A 17,055-nucleotide genomic window follows, 5' to 3' on the forward strand; every position below is an offset into this window, starting at 1 on the left:
TTTGGTTCCAACAGGACGAAGCAACGGCTCACACTTCAAGAGCATCAATGGCTGTTTTAAGGGAACACTCCCAGAGCGCCTCATCTCAATAAGGGGCGATTTGGAGTGGCCAGCCTGCTCCCCTGATTTGGCCCCTTGCAACTTTTTTTTGTGGGTTTTTTTTAAATGCCGCGTTTATGTAAACCGTCCAAGGACCCTACAAGACCTGAAGGCCAACATCCACGCAGAAATTGCCAACATACCCGCTGCTATGCTGGTAAGGGTCATGAAAACCGCCAGAAATCAGCTTATTCAGTGTATGGACAATGGGGGCGTCCCCTACCTGATATGATTTTCAAAACTGTGAAAAACAGAACTTTAGATATGTACCTACATTATTAAAGACAATAAAAACAATTCTGATTCATAAAATGGGTTTTATTGCGTTTTGAAAAAAGGAAGTTATGTTGCTGCACCCTGTATATCTGCGATAAATATTCCCCACCCAGTCAGGTGCGTGGTGCTATTGACAGAAGGTGCTGAGAAACCAAACCTTCTGGACATGTATCCTCCTGTCCCTTGCAGAACTCAATGGTTACTCCCACTGACCTGCACATCAGTACGGTGTCCTGTAGTAACATAGGGGTTGGCTGGAAAAATTACTGAAAGCAGTGATAAACCCAGGAGATACACTCCAGAAAGTATAGTTTTCAGAGAAGACTTCAGAGGAAGATTCCTTTCACAGAGAAGCACTTAACAGAAAGAAAGGTAGAGAACAAACACTCTTCTTTTGCAAGGGCAGCTTTGTGGCCAGTTCTAATACCTGACAGGGTCACTTTAAATGTCTACACTTACAGACCATTAAAACTTCCTTTGAAATGCAAATTCACTACCTCACAGTGAATGTGCAAAATAAAAAAAGTTTTTGGTGAATAGGCAGTGAAAATGTGGTGATTGTCACCAGGTTATAAACAGAATAAATGATACAGGAAAACCTTTTCCCAAAAACTTCAGCTTTTGATTAATGTCCATAATGGTTGCTTTATACAGTGATTGTACAGGGGAATAAATGTTTTATAAGGATAATGGAATATTCAGTAGTAAACGAACACTGATTAACAAGCGAATGCGACATTCACCAAGTTATATTTAGAACAAAAACTGGCAAATAACACAAAAAGGGAACACTGCAAGCACAATGCTTTAGTCAACCCGAGGTGACACAGAGATACTGTTTAGAGGTTACCATACCAGTTCAATCAGCTTATGCTTTTTCTAAGACTTATAAAAACAGAATCTAAAGCATATAAAACATTTTTTTAGGTTTGTATGGAATATAAGAGAGCATGAACCCCTGTCAGGTATTAACTGTACCCCCTGGGAAAGTCACCATTCTACTGGTTCTGTGGACCATTGTATCTGATGCAAAAAGTGATTGGAAAGCCAACATTTCTGAATTGCCACAGGAAAAGGTGGAAAGGGGAAACCTTTAATTTGATAAACCTGCTCTGGTGACAAATATCTAAAAGGTGGCCATACACTATAAAATGTAATGTAAAAATTCCTTTAACCCTTTCGCTGCCAAAGCAGTTTTTGCGGGGGGTATTTGAACACGTTTAAAAAAAAAAATATTTTAGGCCTGAAGATTGCATAAACCCCCCAAACATTATTTATGTTCTGAAAGCAGACACCCCAGAGAATAAAATAGTAGTAGTTCACACAATATTACCACAACAGTTTATGAAAGGCAAAGTTTCAGTAAAAAATACACTAAAGTTAATTTTGGAACACACAAATGCAATGAATTACCATTTTTTTTTGTTAAAATAATTAAAAGATGATGTTGCACCAAGTAAATAGATACCCAGCATGTCAACCCTTAAAATTTGCTGGTCCTGCTTCTATCTGGCAGCCAGAAGTTGGCTTGTCAGATATACACACTCCTGATGACTGCAGCCACCAAGAGTGTATGTAAAAACGTACAGACGTGGAAGTAAAAGTGTTAAATATACCAAAATTATGTGATATAAGGATATACCTAAACAATCCATTCAATTAGTATCCAATCAGATCTTGCACTACATAGGTGATGGTAGATCTAAAGGAGACTGTACAATCAGATTGTATACTGTACAGTCAGCATAAGATGAGATTTCCCTTTGCTTTGGATAGATTTACGCTTCCTGCTCTGTGCCTGGGACAGGAGTGAAAGATTTTCCACAATAGAAACAAACAGATTTAAAAAAAACATACATTAGTCTGTACTAAAATTTAAAGTGATACTAAAGTCTTGTTTTAAAAAACAAAGAAAAAAAAACACAAGATACACTTACCTTCTCTGTGCAGTGGCTTTGCACAGAGCAGCTCCTCTTCTCGGGTCCCCCGCCCGCGCTCCTGGCCCCTCCCTCCTGTAGGGTTACCACACAGTATGCAGCTTGCTATGGGGGACTCAAGCAGGCATGCTCCTGAGCAGCAGCTCTGAATGTCCATTCACAGACAGAGACAGGTCTCTGCACCACCCCCTCCCTCTCCTGATTGGCTCACTGTCTGTGACTGGAGTCAATGGCTCCTACTGCTGCCTCAGCCAATCAGGAGTGAGATTCCCCAGAGAACCGAGGCTCTCGTGAACAGGATAGGGCTCAGGTAAGTGTTAGGGGGGGCTGCTACACAGGTTTTTTTACTTTCATGCATAGAATGCATGAAGGTAAAAAACCTTAAGCCTTTACAATCACTTTAAGAAATTTACATATGTTTTAAAGGTTACACATTTTAGAACAGTCATCATACCTTTCAAAACGTATACATTCCAGTTAGGAGTACATCAATGCCTCTAAGTTGTTCTGTGATGGAACTTTTGCATTACCTGTTGAATAGGAGAGAGAAAACATTTAAATTTTCATACACCCGTGTGTGAATTAGACATATGTAGCATTACCATAGTGAAATGAAAACAAAAACACAGTAACGTAAACTTACTGCCCCAATGTCATAAAAGCTCTTCCATGTCATGAAATTTACATAAATATATACTGCTCGACCGCAACATGTTAGACAAATCTGCCAAGTATTACTGGGTCACATAGTCCATCAATAGAGCCTCACAGTGACTCTCAATCCAAACAGGTGGTAATCAGTAGTAAATCTAAAATAATGTTTTAGGCTCCATGCACACTAGTGGTTTTTTAAGCTCCTAGAAGCTATTAGCATTTTTTTCTGCTCTTAGAAGCCAAGTAGTGTTATCCTATTTGTTTGTGCACACTATTATAAGCTATTAGTGTTTTTTTTAGCTTCAGCATCTAGAAGCAAAAAAAAAAAAAAAAAAAAAAAAAAAAAAAAAAAAGAAGGAGAAGCTAGTGTTATCCTACGTGTCCATGCACACTATTTTAGGCTAGTAGCATTTTCCAATCTTCAATGCTCTGGAGAAGAAAAAAATAAATAAAACATTTGTTTTTGTAGTTTTTTTTTTTCCAACAGAAACACTCCTAAACCCAACTAAAACATGCCTAACAGCTGTTTCTAGGCTTTTTTTCTCTACATATACTGTAAAAACGCTAAGAAAATGCTAACACTCCCAAACGCTACTACAAGCTGGCACAAAAATCGCTAGCTATCTAGCATTTTTTGAGCTTATAAAAACGCTAGTGTGCATGGAGCCTTACAATTAATTTATTAATAACGGTCATGATTATTTCAAATGATTAATGATAATTTTGTATTTTAAAAAGGGCTTATGGAGCACCCACAAGCTATCTGAAAAGCATCAAAATCTAACAGTATACCCATCACTGGGTTAAAGATTATCCATATTCTTAGATTGTAAATGAGTACAGATGACAGATGCATATCGTTTCAGAAGTATGCATATAGTTCCAATAAATGGGACTATGTAATAGGTTTGTTATTTTGTTTGGTTTTGGATGTACATTTTTGCATTATGAGGTTATCCTGATGGTATGATTTTCCTTACTGACAGCACAACGGTGCTTCCCAAAGAAGCTATTCTGCGAAACATGTTGAGGCGTTATTCCCACCCTTGGTCAGCTTAATGCAATCCTCATTATGACAAAGTAATGTAGTAATGAAGCTTTTCTATTCAATGTTAGAATTCAAAATGGGGGGGGGGGGGTTATGTAATAAATTACCAGTAAAAAGACAAACTTGCTTGTAGCTTTCCTGAGCTTAGCCATGAGATAAAAAGCAGCATTTTTTAGTTTTTGATTAAGTAAGGTCAGAACCTCTGTCAAGTTTTTGTCACCCACGTACTCATTTGAGAGATTCCCTCTGACTTCCTGTCTGTAGGATATCAGGGCAAGAAATGAGAAGGGCCTGCATCACCAAACCGAAAGGCACAGAGAGCAATAAAAACAGATGCTTTAAGGGCTCATGTACACTGCAGCTGCTAAACTCACGTTTAGGAGCTGTTCAGCAATTTTTTCAGCAGCCCCTGAACTCACCCTAATGCTTTCCTATGTGTCCATGTACACATCTTCATTTGCAGTTGTTTATAGGCAGTTGAGTTTACAGTTGTTTTATTTGAACACAACAAACTTGCGTTCAGACGTCGATGTTATCAGCGTTTCAACCGCAAAACGCTTGTAAAACGCAGCTACACCCAACAAATCGCGTTTATAAGAGTTTGCATTTGAAATGCTTTTTTAACTCTTCCAGTTCCCAATGCTGTCCAGAGCCTTTTTTCATCATGAAAAATGCATGCAAAGAGTTTTCAAGGTGCTCAGATGGACAAAACACTGAACACAGATGTTCCTACCAAGCTTGTCACACATTGTAATGACCAATTCACACCTCAGATCTCTCCCACCCTTGGAAACAAAAGATATGTTAATGCCCATTCACACCTCAACTTCCTCATGAGGACCCCCTGCCAGGTGACCTTAATGACTCACTCCACCAGAGACTTTCCCTTTCCCTTGGAAACAAAAGAAAATGTTAATGAACAACTCACACCTAGCTAATGTCAACACATACTTCTGTGTCTGCTTCTACTCTCTGTATTTCTCTGAAACAGTCTGAAATAGTTAATTTACCACTTTTCTGTGCATTCAGAGCATTTGAGAGGTTCTCCTGTGCTCATCTTTAAAAAACACTTCTAAACACAAACACACATAAAGGCGTTAGGCTAAACAGACTTTTTTATCCTACGTTTTCTAGCAGTCAGTTTCCATCATTCAGAACATCCCATGTACATGGGGCCTAACCCTTCCCCACATGTCCAAATAAAGGTTCTTTTGTTCCTGCCACCACTTGAGAGAGAGCCCCTGTCCTTATCACACCTATCATTGGAACTGGGAGGGAGGTTAAATCAGACAGCAATAAAAAAAAACGGATGTTCCTCCTATATAAAACGCAAACAGATTTTGCTGGAGTTTGGCTTTGATCATAACATACTGATGTGAAAGGTCCAAATCCATACACAGTAGGTGTAGCTATAAAAGGATAGATCCTCTCAACTGAAAAGTCATATCGCTTAATTCAATAGGTCTGAATATTTCACAAAATAGAAAATTTATACAAGAATAAGCTGATGTGGTTAAAAAGCAGATGTGCCTTCGTTAAGTACAGTGCAATAGAAAGCACAGGGTGTAGAACTAGGTTATTTGTAGAAAGAACTGATTTAAATCAACAACTGCAAGTACAGTTAAGACTCTCAGATCACAACACATTAAAAATAGCAATTCCATTAGCAACCCAGTCTGGCATATTTGAAACCAGACTCCACAGAGCAATCATATTTAAGTCCAGATGAAAATATTGGTTCAGATATAGGCTTTGGCATTTGATTTACAGTACAAATCTGCTTTTAACACAACACTTGCAAACCCGTAACAACTTCAATAATGACATACAAAGACCTAGGGTACCACAGAGAGGCTGGACAATGAGAAATCTAGAAACATGAAGCACACAGGTAACCCTTTCAAATTTTTAAAAAGGAGTCATGGTAGAAGGTCTTCATAAGAAGCAGCAAACTGCTGGACAGTTTTCATAAAAAAAAAAAAAAAAAAAAGACTTTAGGAAGCTGAACTAGAAATTTCCACTTCCCCTTACTAAAGGACAGTCACACAGCCCAAACATGAATAATGTACACATTTATTTCTAGAGAATTTCCACCATTTAATTGCAACAAAACCAACATAAATTATTCATACATTTTACATCAATCTGATCCTTCATCACAAAGTTTCATTATCACACTGTGGATTTCACTTCATTATACTACCTAGCGAAGTGTGTGTTTTACACTGAACTGGCACAAAACACACTGTGTAATATTTTAGAATAAATTGTGTTTAGAGGTACAGTATTAACCTATTTTAATGCTAATCCACTCTACTTAGAGGGATATTGCTACAGTGCAGGGCTAAAGATAAGAACAGTGCTGTGCAGAAGAGAAACAATGCAAATACTCAACAATTACCTTAACGGCAAGTGTATAGAATAAGGTTTAGGTTAGGATCAGCTGACAGCATTCACACGTATGCATTGACATGACATCACATGTGGTGCCCCAATTTTACAATGCACACCAATACAGCACACATTGCAGCGAACTGTCAAAATACAAAACACAGGCTTTTTGGCTGGTCCACGTAACGGGACTGCCATTGACCAATATAGGCCAAAGAATCTGGGGTGTGAATGAACTTTAATCACTAATGCCCTGCCCTTTATGTTAAATTTTCTAGAAATAAGTTTATAGCTGAACGGGCTTTAATCACAGTAAAATATGTACGCCAAGTACACTTGCAAGCAGATAACTGCTAGTTGGGAATAGAGGAGAACCAAAAATCTTTTTTACAAAATCTTTTTCTATGACAAAAATCCACTTATAAGCAAAAAATTTTATAAACCAAATTTAAACTTGTATCTTAAATGGTTTTTGAATTGCGGGCAGAATCGCTGAGATGCATCCTGCCATTTTAAAATGCTTAGCTAAAATAAAATTTGGACAACAGCGTGTTCAGGTGGTATTCATTTTAATGGCACCTAAAACACGGTGCGGTTCTGCCGCAATTGTCGCATGATAAATCATGCTGAAAATGCAGCAAACATCATTGCTTGAAGCGTGTCACCCAAAAAGAAGCTTCTGAACTTGTTTTGGGTGACATGGTTTGCTGCGATTTTTTGTGCAACAATCATGGCAGAACCTTACCATGGTTTTAGGTGCCAATAAAATGAATGGCACCTCAACACGCTGTTGTGCGATTTGCTATTTTAGCAAAATGTTTTGAAATCACATGCAGAATCACAGCAATTCTGCCCGCAATTCAAAACACCATAGTTTGAATGCGGCCATGTATTTTTATGCTTATTCATTTGTTATTAGAAATAGGGAGTAGCAGAAAAATATAGTGATACTATGGGCAAAAATTGTGTAGACAGAACAGAGTCAAGGTACATGAGCTTCCACTAGTAAAAAGCAAAAAAAAAAAAAACAACACACCCAGCGGCGAGTACATACCACCAAAAGAAAGCTCTATTTGTGTGAAAAAATTATAAAAATTTAATATGGGTACAATGTTGCATGACCGCGCAATTGTCACTCAAAGTGCGAAAGAGCTGAAAGCTGAAAATTGGCCTCGGCAGGAAGTGGGTATAAGTGCCTGGCAAGTGGTTATTATCCTGCAAGAAACAAACTATGCCCCCCCCGTCATTACATTACCTGTCATTCCATTTGCTCCTATTAAATCGGTCTCCAAATTTAAAAATACTTGGGTGTGGTGGTTTAGCGTGATCTAACTAAATATGTTTTGGACAATCTTTTTCCTCTTTTGCAACAGCTGCAGACTAAATGTAGTGCTTGGTCTTCCCTTCCATTTAGTATCATTGGCCGAGTAAATCTTTTTAAAATTATTTTACCTACATTTCTCTATTTTTTCTGCTAAACTCCTATACATATTCCACTATCCTTTTTCAGTCATGTGGATGGTATTGTCTATGTTTCTCTGGGCTGGGGGAACCCCTAGACTTTCCCGATCTACCTTACATATACCAATTAATTGAGGTGGCCTGACACTGCCTAGGCTCCTACAGTACTAATGGGTGGCTGTCTTGGTTATGGTGCACTGGTGGTTCTCCCATCCAAGAGATAATGCGGCAGTGATTCTGGAAGAGGGTATACTGGGCTCTTATGCAGAACTCAGCAACCTTGTTTATAGGGGCCCAAAGTCCAACCCCGCACTCACCGCCCCTATGCAGACGACCCTGAGGGTATGGAGGCGGGCTGGGTTCAATATGGCATAACTACCACCTACTCCCCTTACACGCCACTCTGGGGCAACCCTACACTTCCCTATTTACACACGGTACCAGATCCTGCTGTGTGGGCTCGATATGGCATTAAAATATTGCGACACATTATGCTTCCAGTTGTCTCTCTCTCTCTCTCTCTCTTTTGACGAACTCAAAACACACTTATGGTTTGCATAACTGGATGTTTTTCCAGTTTCTACGATTGCGCCATGTGATTGCAGCTCAATTCCCATCTTCCCCTGCTGTACAGACTGAACCCCTGGAAAGTTTGTTGATAGCGGAAGACTTGCCTAAACCCTTGTCCTCTATCCACTCCCAGCTATCCCCTCTGACTATCCACAGAATGCAGTCAGTCACTCTATGGTAAATGGCATGCAGACCACCCGTCCCTGACAAGAGGATGACTGGGAGGATTGCCTTTTGCAAAATCTCCCTACTATGATCTCTGCCAGAGATTTTATACAATTGAAATTTATCCAAAGAGTATATTATACCCCTCAGTGATTGGCTGCCATAGATCCTGGCAGATCAGCGACATGTCCCCGCTGCGATATGGCTGAGGACACGGTTAACCATATGTTTTCAGAATGTAGGAAGCGGTGTCCTTTTTGGACTGGGGTGTTAGACACTATCAATGCAGTTGGCAACCTGTCTGTTCCCATGGATCAGCTGATAATGTTGAGTCTTACTGATCTTGTGGAAGCACCTAAGCATAGTAAACGGTTTGTCTTCTCTTATTACGCTAGACAACAAATTTTGTTGAGATGGAAGCGCTCAACCCCACCCATGGTCTCTGGTTGGAAGGCAGCAATTAATGGTGCGCTTCTACCATATAAGCTTACGTATATAAGCCGCAACTGTCCAGCAAAATTTGAGAAAATCTGGACTGGGTGGGTAGAGGCATAGGGACTCACAATATAGGCTGTGATGTCTCCAGTTAGTTATTACAAAATGTTTGCAAGACCCGAACAATATGTTGCTACTTGTACTGCCTACTGTACCTCCTTGCCCTTTCCCTTTTGACTACTTCCTCCCCCCCCGGCCCCCCGCTCTAACCCTTCCCACCCCTCTCCCCACTTTATTTTCCTCACTCTTCCTGAATCCTATCTTACTCCCTTTCCCTGGCAGGACATCCACATTTAGACCACACTAAGTGCTTGCTTAATGAGTTTGCTCGGGCCATCAGGATACCATTGTAAGACTCTTCTGTTTTGGAATACTACTTTACTGCATAATGCATGCTTGATTTGGTTTCATGTACCTTTGATTGCCTGTACCACTGTACGATTTCAATAAACGTAACTGTTAGAGGGGGTTGTTAATCAGTTTCAATTGCTTTGGTGTTAATGAAATTAACAGGCGCACTAGATGGGAAACAATGAGATGACCCCCAAAACAGGAATGGCTTTTGCAGGTGGAGGCCACTGGCATTTTTTTCCCTACTCATCTTTTCTGACTGTTTCTCACTAGTTTTGCATTTGGCTAGGGTCAGTGTTACTACTGGTAGCATGAGGCAATACCTGGACCCTACAGAGGTTGCACAGGCAGTCCAACTCCCCCAGGATGATATTGTGTAGCCACCTCAGGGGTCACATTAATTGTTGCAAAACATCCCATGATAGTATGTAGGTAGATAATCCCCCCAAAAATATGTTTGACTTTTTATGTAACTCCATACATGTATAAAAAAAAAAAACCAAAGTTTTATTACAAATGTTAAGACATAACATAATAAATAGAGACAAGAAAATTTAAAACTCAATACAGTGGCTATACGCATTGAACAATCTTACGCATTGAACATGTTGATACAAAACATATGGACTCCTCCAGGACAGCACACCAATACGTGCCATTGCCAGAAGGTTTGCTTTGTCTCCCAGCAGTGTCTCAAGAGCATCCAGGAGATTCCAGGAGACAGGCAGTTACTCTAGGAGAGCTGGACAAGGCCATAGAAGGTCCTTAACAAATCAGCAGAACTGGTATCTGCTCCTTTGTGCAAGGAGGAACAGGATGATCACTGCCAGAGCCCTACAAAATGACCTCCAACAGGCCACTGATGCGAATGTCTCTGACCAAACAATCAGAAACAGACTTCATGAGGATGGCCTGAGGGACAGACGTCTTCTAATGGGCCCTGTGCTCACTGCCCAGCACCATAAAGCTCGATTGGCATTTGCCATTGAACACCAGAATTGGCAGGTCCGCCACTGGCGTCCTGTGCTTTTCACAGATGAGAGCAAGTTCGCTTTGAGCATGTCATGGAGAACGTTATGCTGCATGTAACATCGTTCAGCATTACCGTTTTGGTGGTGGGTTAGTGATGGTCTGGGCAGGCATATCCATGAAGGGATGCAGACCTCTACAGGTTAGACAATGGCACCCTGACTGCCATTAGGTATCAGGAATAAATGCTTGGATCCATTGTCAGGCCCTGCCCTGGTGCAGCCTGTTGCATCATTTTTTCACTTAGATTTTTGGGGTGTCTTTGATGGAAATGAAAATTATCAACCTACAGAGGACTGAATTCAAACGATGGGGCATCCTTACATCCCTTACACATTACCCAGTCCATATCAGTATAGATATCCAGCATGATATTTGCCCCCATTGAGATCTGATGTGTTTTCAAAGTTACTTTAATTTTTTGAGCAGTGTATTAACAATTATACATTTTGTATGTGACAGACTCATACTGAGGATTTTATTAAATATGATTTGTCCTTGAACAACGTATAACTTGTATTTTTACCTAGTGTATACTGATAAAGTATGAATTTGACCTTACCATATGAGTATTGTGTGATTAAAGCCTCATCCACAACACTTTTTAGGTTTATAGACGGGGAGAGGGATAAGAACCTTGGTCTTGTTTTTATTGCTGTTTTTTCACAGTTCGAAAAATGTGCCTTCACTTCCTGTATTTAGCGTGAACAAAGTCTACATTAATGCTTTTCTATTTCCTGGTACAGAGACACCAATGACATAGCCAGGGCTTACAGGTGCCCCCTGTGAAAGTTACAACCCCAGTGACTTTCAAGAAGATCTGCTATGCAAATTGTGTGATGCCTAATAACACACGGTACCAGATCTCTTCCAGAACATGCCTGCGCATGCGCCAAACAAGATCTGGCACAGTTTGCTTTTAGCCAACATTATACCTTAACAGGATTAGGTTTAAACGGGTCTCTGTGGCTGGAAATACACATATGTTTTTGTGTATAACTGAAAAGAATTTGGATGAACTGGGAAAAAGCCTTTTACACTTCGTGGAAAACCTACTTACCAGTATTAAGAAGCACAAGCATATTCTACATAACATGGAATTCAAAAACTACCATGGAATTACTTTGTACAGAAAGCAGGACACTGATTTGTGGGTGTAGGTAATCATTTGTACTCTATACCATCTAGTTGAGAAATAAAAAGGTCAGAACTCAAAGCCAAAAATGCAATATAAATGCAAATGCCCATATTGTAAACAAGCCTTTTTTTTCCTACCTGCGGAGGTCTAATCAATTACCTGATGTATATATGTGCTCCCCTGACATCCCAGACAACCAGAATACTCAGTTGCAGGTATGCAAGGAGATGATGGCAAGTACCAGCAGTTGCAGCAGCTCTAGCATGTGGTACTTTTTTGTGCTGCAGACCATATATTAGCTACACTTTATTGCCAAAAGTATTGGGACGCCTGCCTTTACACGCACATGAACTTAACTGACATCCCAGTATTAGTCCGTAGTGTTCAATATTGAGTTGGCCCACCCTTTACGGCTAGAACAGCTTCAACTCTTCTGTGAAGGCTGTCCACAAGGTTTAGGAGTGTGTCTATGGGAACGTTTGACCATTCTTCCAGAAGTATATTTGTCAGGTCAGGCACTGATGTCGGATGAGAAGGCCTGGCTTGCAGTCTCTGCTCTAATTCATCCCAAAGGTGTTCTATTGGGTTGAGGCCAGTCCTCCACCCCAAACTCGCTCATCCACGTTTTTATGGTGCACAGTAATATTGGAACAGGAAGGGGCCATTCCCAAACTGTTCCCACAAAGTTGGGAGCATGAAATTGTCCAAAATGTCTTGGTATGCTGATGCCTTAGGAATTCCCTTCACTGGAACTAAGGGGCCAAGCCCAACCCCTGAAAGACAACCCCACACCATAATACCCTCTCCACCAAACTTGACACTTGGCACAATGCAGTCAGGCAAGTACCATTCTCCTAGCAATTGCCAAACCCAGACATGTCCAACAAACTGCCAGACAGAGAAATGTGATTCGTCACTTCAGAAAATACATCACCACTACACTAGAGTCCAGTGGCGACTTACTTTACACCACTGCATCCAACGCTTTCATTGCACTTGATGTAAAGCTTGGATGCAGCTGCTTGGCTATAGAAACCCATTTCAGGAAGCTCTCTGTGCACTGTTGTGCTAATCTGAAAGCCACATGATGTTTGGACGTCTTTAGCTATTGACCCTGACAGCTGGAGACTTCTGCACACTGTACTCTTCAGCATGCGCTGACCCCGCTCTGTCATTTAATGTGGCCAGCACTTTGTGGCTGAGTTGCTGTTGTTCCCAGTTGCTTCCACTTTGTTATAACACCACTAACAGTTGACCATGGAATATTTAGTAGCAAGGAAATTTCATGGTTGGACTTATTGCACATGTGGCAACCTATCACGGTACCACGCTTGAATTCACTGAGCTCCTGAGAGTGTCCCATTCTTTCACAAATGTTTGTAGAAGCAGTCTGCATGCCTAGGTGCTTGATTTTATACACCTGTGACCATGGAGGTGAATGGAAAACCTGAATCCAATGACTTGGAGGGGTGTCCAAATACTTTTGGCAATAGAGTGTATATGTGGGTCATCAAATCATCCACACTGCAGAACCAAGCCATGAGCAAATGTATGCTCATTTTGATACCCAACTCACTTTCTCCACCTTACTGACGCCCCTGTGGCTATTTAAAGCATTCTTTTAAAGATTTATTCAACCATTTAAAAAAGATTCTTTTTGGCGGTCCAGTCATTTACTGAAAGGTAGTCTCCATTTAGCAGAGCTGCGAGGATCACTGCTAACCATAGCCCTACACGTTACTGAATAGATGTTTACCTTACGTGTACATCTTCATTGTAACAGGGTGACAGTTACTGCCCTATTTTGAGTATGAGGTTATGTCATAGAAAAGGCAAACAGAAGTATTTTATTAAAGTCTATGCGAAGTTTTTCACTAATTACGTTTTAATAGCATGCATCATAGTAACCTCAATATCACTGCCTTACCTCACAGATTTCATAACTTTATGACACAATCAACCAGTCCACTGAATAAGAGGGTGGAGCTGTGAAAGTAATCCCTGTGTAAAGTGTGAGTCACAGTGCGATATCACATCCCCATTTCCAGTTACTGCATGTTGGAGGGACATGACTTTAGTGAAGGGATAGGCCAGCTTTAGCACAGAAGCTCACCTACATCTCCACTGTTACTTTGAAGCACCACAGGAATGTAAAAAATTACCTTAAGGCACTGGCTTAATTATAACGACCATTTCATAACATATGTACATTCATCTAACATGAACAGAAATAATACATTTGCATTTAAAAATAATCCTGGATTCTATTTAATATATATTTTTTTTTAATTAAAAAAAATTATATTTATTTGATTTATATTATTATATGCGCATATAGTACCGTACAAAAAAAGTCTAGGCACCTTTAATTGCATCACAAAAATATTTGTCTTTGATGGTTATTGTAGATCTTCCCGATTAGGGTACGTTAGGGTTACTGTTGCAAAATATGAAGCAATGCAATAAAAATGTGGATGTTTGAAAGGAAGAATTATAAAAAGATAAATGACCAATTAATACAGTTATGAATTCATTAAAAGCAGAAAACACTTTTTTTTAAGAAAAAACTGAAACCACAAGTTAAAAAGTGTACAATTGTATATGCATAGTTGCACACGTTACCTGGTGCATTATGCATGTTTCATATTATGTTGTACAGCCCGTTCCTCAGTATTAGTAGGTGATGAAGGGGTGCTACCATCTGAAGAAAGTGATGTAATCATTCCCTCACAGGAAATGCTCTGCAGGAACTCCCTCCTGCTGGTTTTAGGCCATTTGTTACTTGTTTTAAAGATGAACTCCAGGATAAGCAAAAACAGTCTATATACAAGAGGCACGTGCATTTTTACTTGAATCTTGGTGTGCTTTGTGTATTACTTCCAGATCTGTGCAGTAATCTAGTTTAAAAAACTTTCCCTCTGTGCAGTTCACTGTAATTAAAGACCGATCACTGTTGCTCTCTTTCCTTTTGCAGGGTGACTGGTCTTGTTGCCGCCCCCTCCTGTAGTTTTCTGCAGGCAGCCTAAAATGGGAAGACGTGTTGCATCCCATCCACAGCTATGCTCTCTGTACAGGCTATGTACAGCACAGTAATGATGTCATTGCTACTTTTACAAGGCAATATCTGTGTTTGCAAAAGCATTTGGTGCACACAAAGTGGCTATTGAAGAATATATTTAAAATTAAAGATTTTCTGTCCGAAGTTCAGTTTTAAAAAACAGAGAACACAGGACTCTGAGGAGCCATACTGATCTTTGCAGCGATAGTATCTGCTCCATTTGCAAATACAGGGACATAATGACATACTAAAAAGTGGAGGTGTGGCAAGCCTAGGACCTTGAACCTGTTCAGCTGGCAGCGCTAAACACATGAGGTTGTGAGAACCACAGGTCCTGCACAGCTAGGAAACCTTCTGGAACAAGCCTCAAGACACATGGGGGCTGATTTACTAAAACTGGAGAGTGCAAAATCTGGTGCAGCTCTGCATAGAGACCAACCATCTTCCAGGTTTTTTTTTTGTCAAAGCCTAAAAACAAGCTGAAGTTAAAAGCCAATTGGCTATTGCGCACAGCTGCACTAGATTTTGCACAATCCAGTTTTAGAGATCAAAGCGCATAGTTTTGCAAGTGTGCATATATGTACCATTTTAACCACTTGGCCACCACACTATAACCGAATGATGGCTACAGCACAGTTGTCCAGTTCTGGGACGGCATCATATGAAGGAGAAAAATTACCTGTTTGCAAAATGTTATAATAGAAACAAAGAAAAAAATTATTTTTTAAATTTTTGCTCTTTGTTTATAGTGCAAAAAATAAAACACCCAGTGGTGATTAAAAACCACCTAAAGAAAGCTCTATTTGTGTATAAAAAAAATTATAAAAATGTCAAATCGGTACAATATTGCATGACCGCGCAATTGCCAAAGTGTGACAGCGCTGAAAGCTGAACATTGGCCTGGACAGAAAGGGGGTATAAGTGCCCTGTAGAGAAGTGGTTAAACCTGCAATTAAGGGGAAAAAAAAACAAAAAACACAGGTAATATTTTCATAAATGTATTATTTGAATGCAAGCACTGCAAGTATCTGAATTGTGGTCAGATTTCTACAGTTCATAGTACAGCAGAGCTTGGATGAGGGAGGGGGAAGCAGCACAAGGATCAAAATATCTGTGCTGCAATGAAAAAAGCATGATAAGAGGACAGCAGATTGACAAAAAGATGACCAGGTCTGCTGCTTTTCCTTTCTCTGGCCAGTCATGGGCTGGGGCTGGGGAGGAGACCTGTATGTGTTCCTGAACTAGGAGACACCAGGTCTCCTGCCCCGATACACAGGACTGTGCTTGTGTCAGGGCTGTGAAGATTACAGGACTGACAGGACAAAAAACACAAATCCTTTGGCAGGTAAACAGACCTCATATGTATTTTTAACCATATTTCGAGTATGGTTTAAACCAACAAGTGACATAACATACTAAATTGAATAAACAACTTTGTAGACAGAATAAAAGTGGGAAAAAAAGGTGAGGTTGTGGCGATAAATCTAGCACTGAGGCAAACGTGCATAATGACAAGCCATCCTGCATCATCAAGGACCCTCCAAAGCAGAACATTCACAATACACGTTTGTGCTCATGCAGAGCAGCTTGGATAGCAGATAGAGAAACAAGCCAGGCTGAGAACAGGAAATGCAGCAGTTAGCAAAGCAAACTGGGTGCAACAAATGAGAAATACACTGGCACTGTGGAATACCCATCTAAAGCAGCCTCTCTCAACCAGGGTGCCTTGAGGTTTCTTCAGTGGTGCCCTAGCAAAATGTCTAAAAACTGCCCAAAACTTGTATACAAGCCAGTGGGTGGAATAAGCCTGCCTTCTAGTTACACAAAGCCTCAAGTTTTCATTATGACCTTCTAGCCACCAGCGTCATGACATCACTTGATAAGGAGGATGTCAGTTGCCTACACAGCAACCTAGTTTGACCCTTCTCTGCCCCTCTTTATCAGTGCTGGGGTCACATTAGCTCAGTGATGGAGAAAAGCTGAGGGAGAGGAGAAACACTGGAATACTAGTCAGTACCAGTGTGCAAAAAATGCATTTGCTTTGGAAGAATATATCACCTCTAATGTTGGGTGTCCTACATGTGTGGATGTTGCTGCATTATATAAAACTATTAGAATACTTTTTCACATTTTTAAATGAGTGCCCTTTTAAAATTATGGACAGTCTTGAGGCACCCCATTTTAGAATTGGGTGCCTCAAGATTGTCCATAATTTAAATGGGTGCCTCGGCACTGTCCATAATTTTAAAGGGTGCCTTGACTGAAAAAAGGTTGAGAAACACTGATCTAGAGTATGGAGAAGTCTTATCGGAAGCGGTCCTCATGGAATTGTGACCAAAAGCCATCTCTCCAAGGTGGAAACAAAGCCAACCAACTCTGAATA

General features: G+C 40.3%; 1 protein-coding gene across 1 annotated transcript in view; it reads right to left on the reverse strand.

Annotated features, from left to right (window-relative positions):
• Positions 1-17,055, reverse strand: part of LOC149432443 (leucine zipper protein 1-like) — a 115,960-nt gene that overhangs the window by 31,542 nt on the left and 67,363 nt on the right. The window contains exon 2 of the mRNA XM_089665128.1: positions 2,767-2,842. The gene's annotated coding sequence lies outside the window, so the exon portion shown is untranslated. The remainder of the gene's footprint in view (positions 1-2,766; positions 2,843-17,055) is intronic.

Source organism: Staurois parvus, unplaced genomic scaffold, assembly GCF_062004578.1.
Source record: "Staurois parvus isolate SC_StPar_1 unplaced genomic scaffold, SC_StPar_1.0 ptg002140l, whole genome shotgun sequence".
Taxonomy (NCBI): domain Eukaryota; kingdom Metazoa; phylum Chordata; class Amphibia; order Anura; family Ranidae; genus Staurois; species Staurois parvus.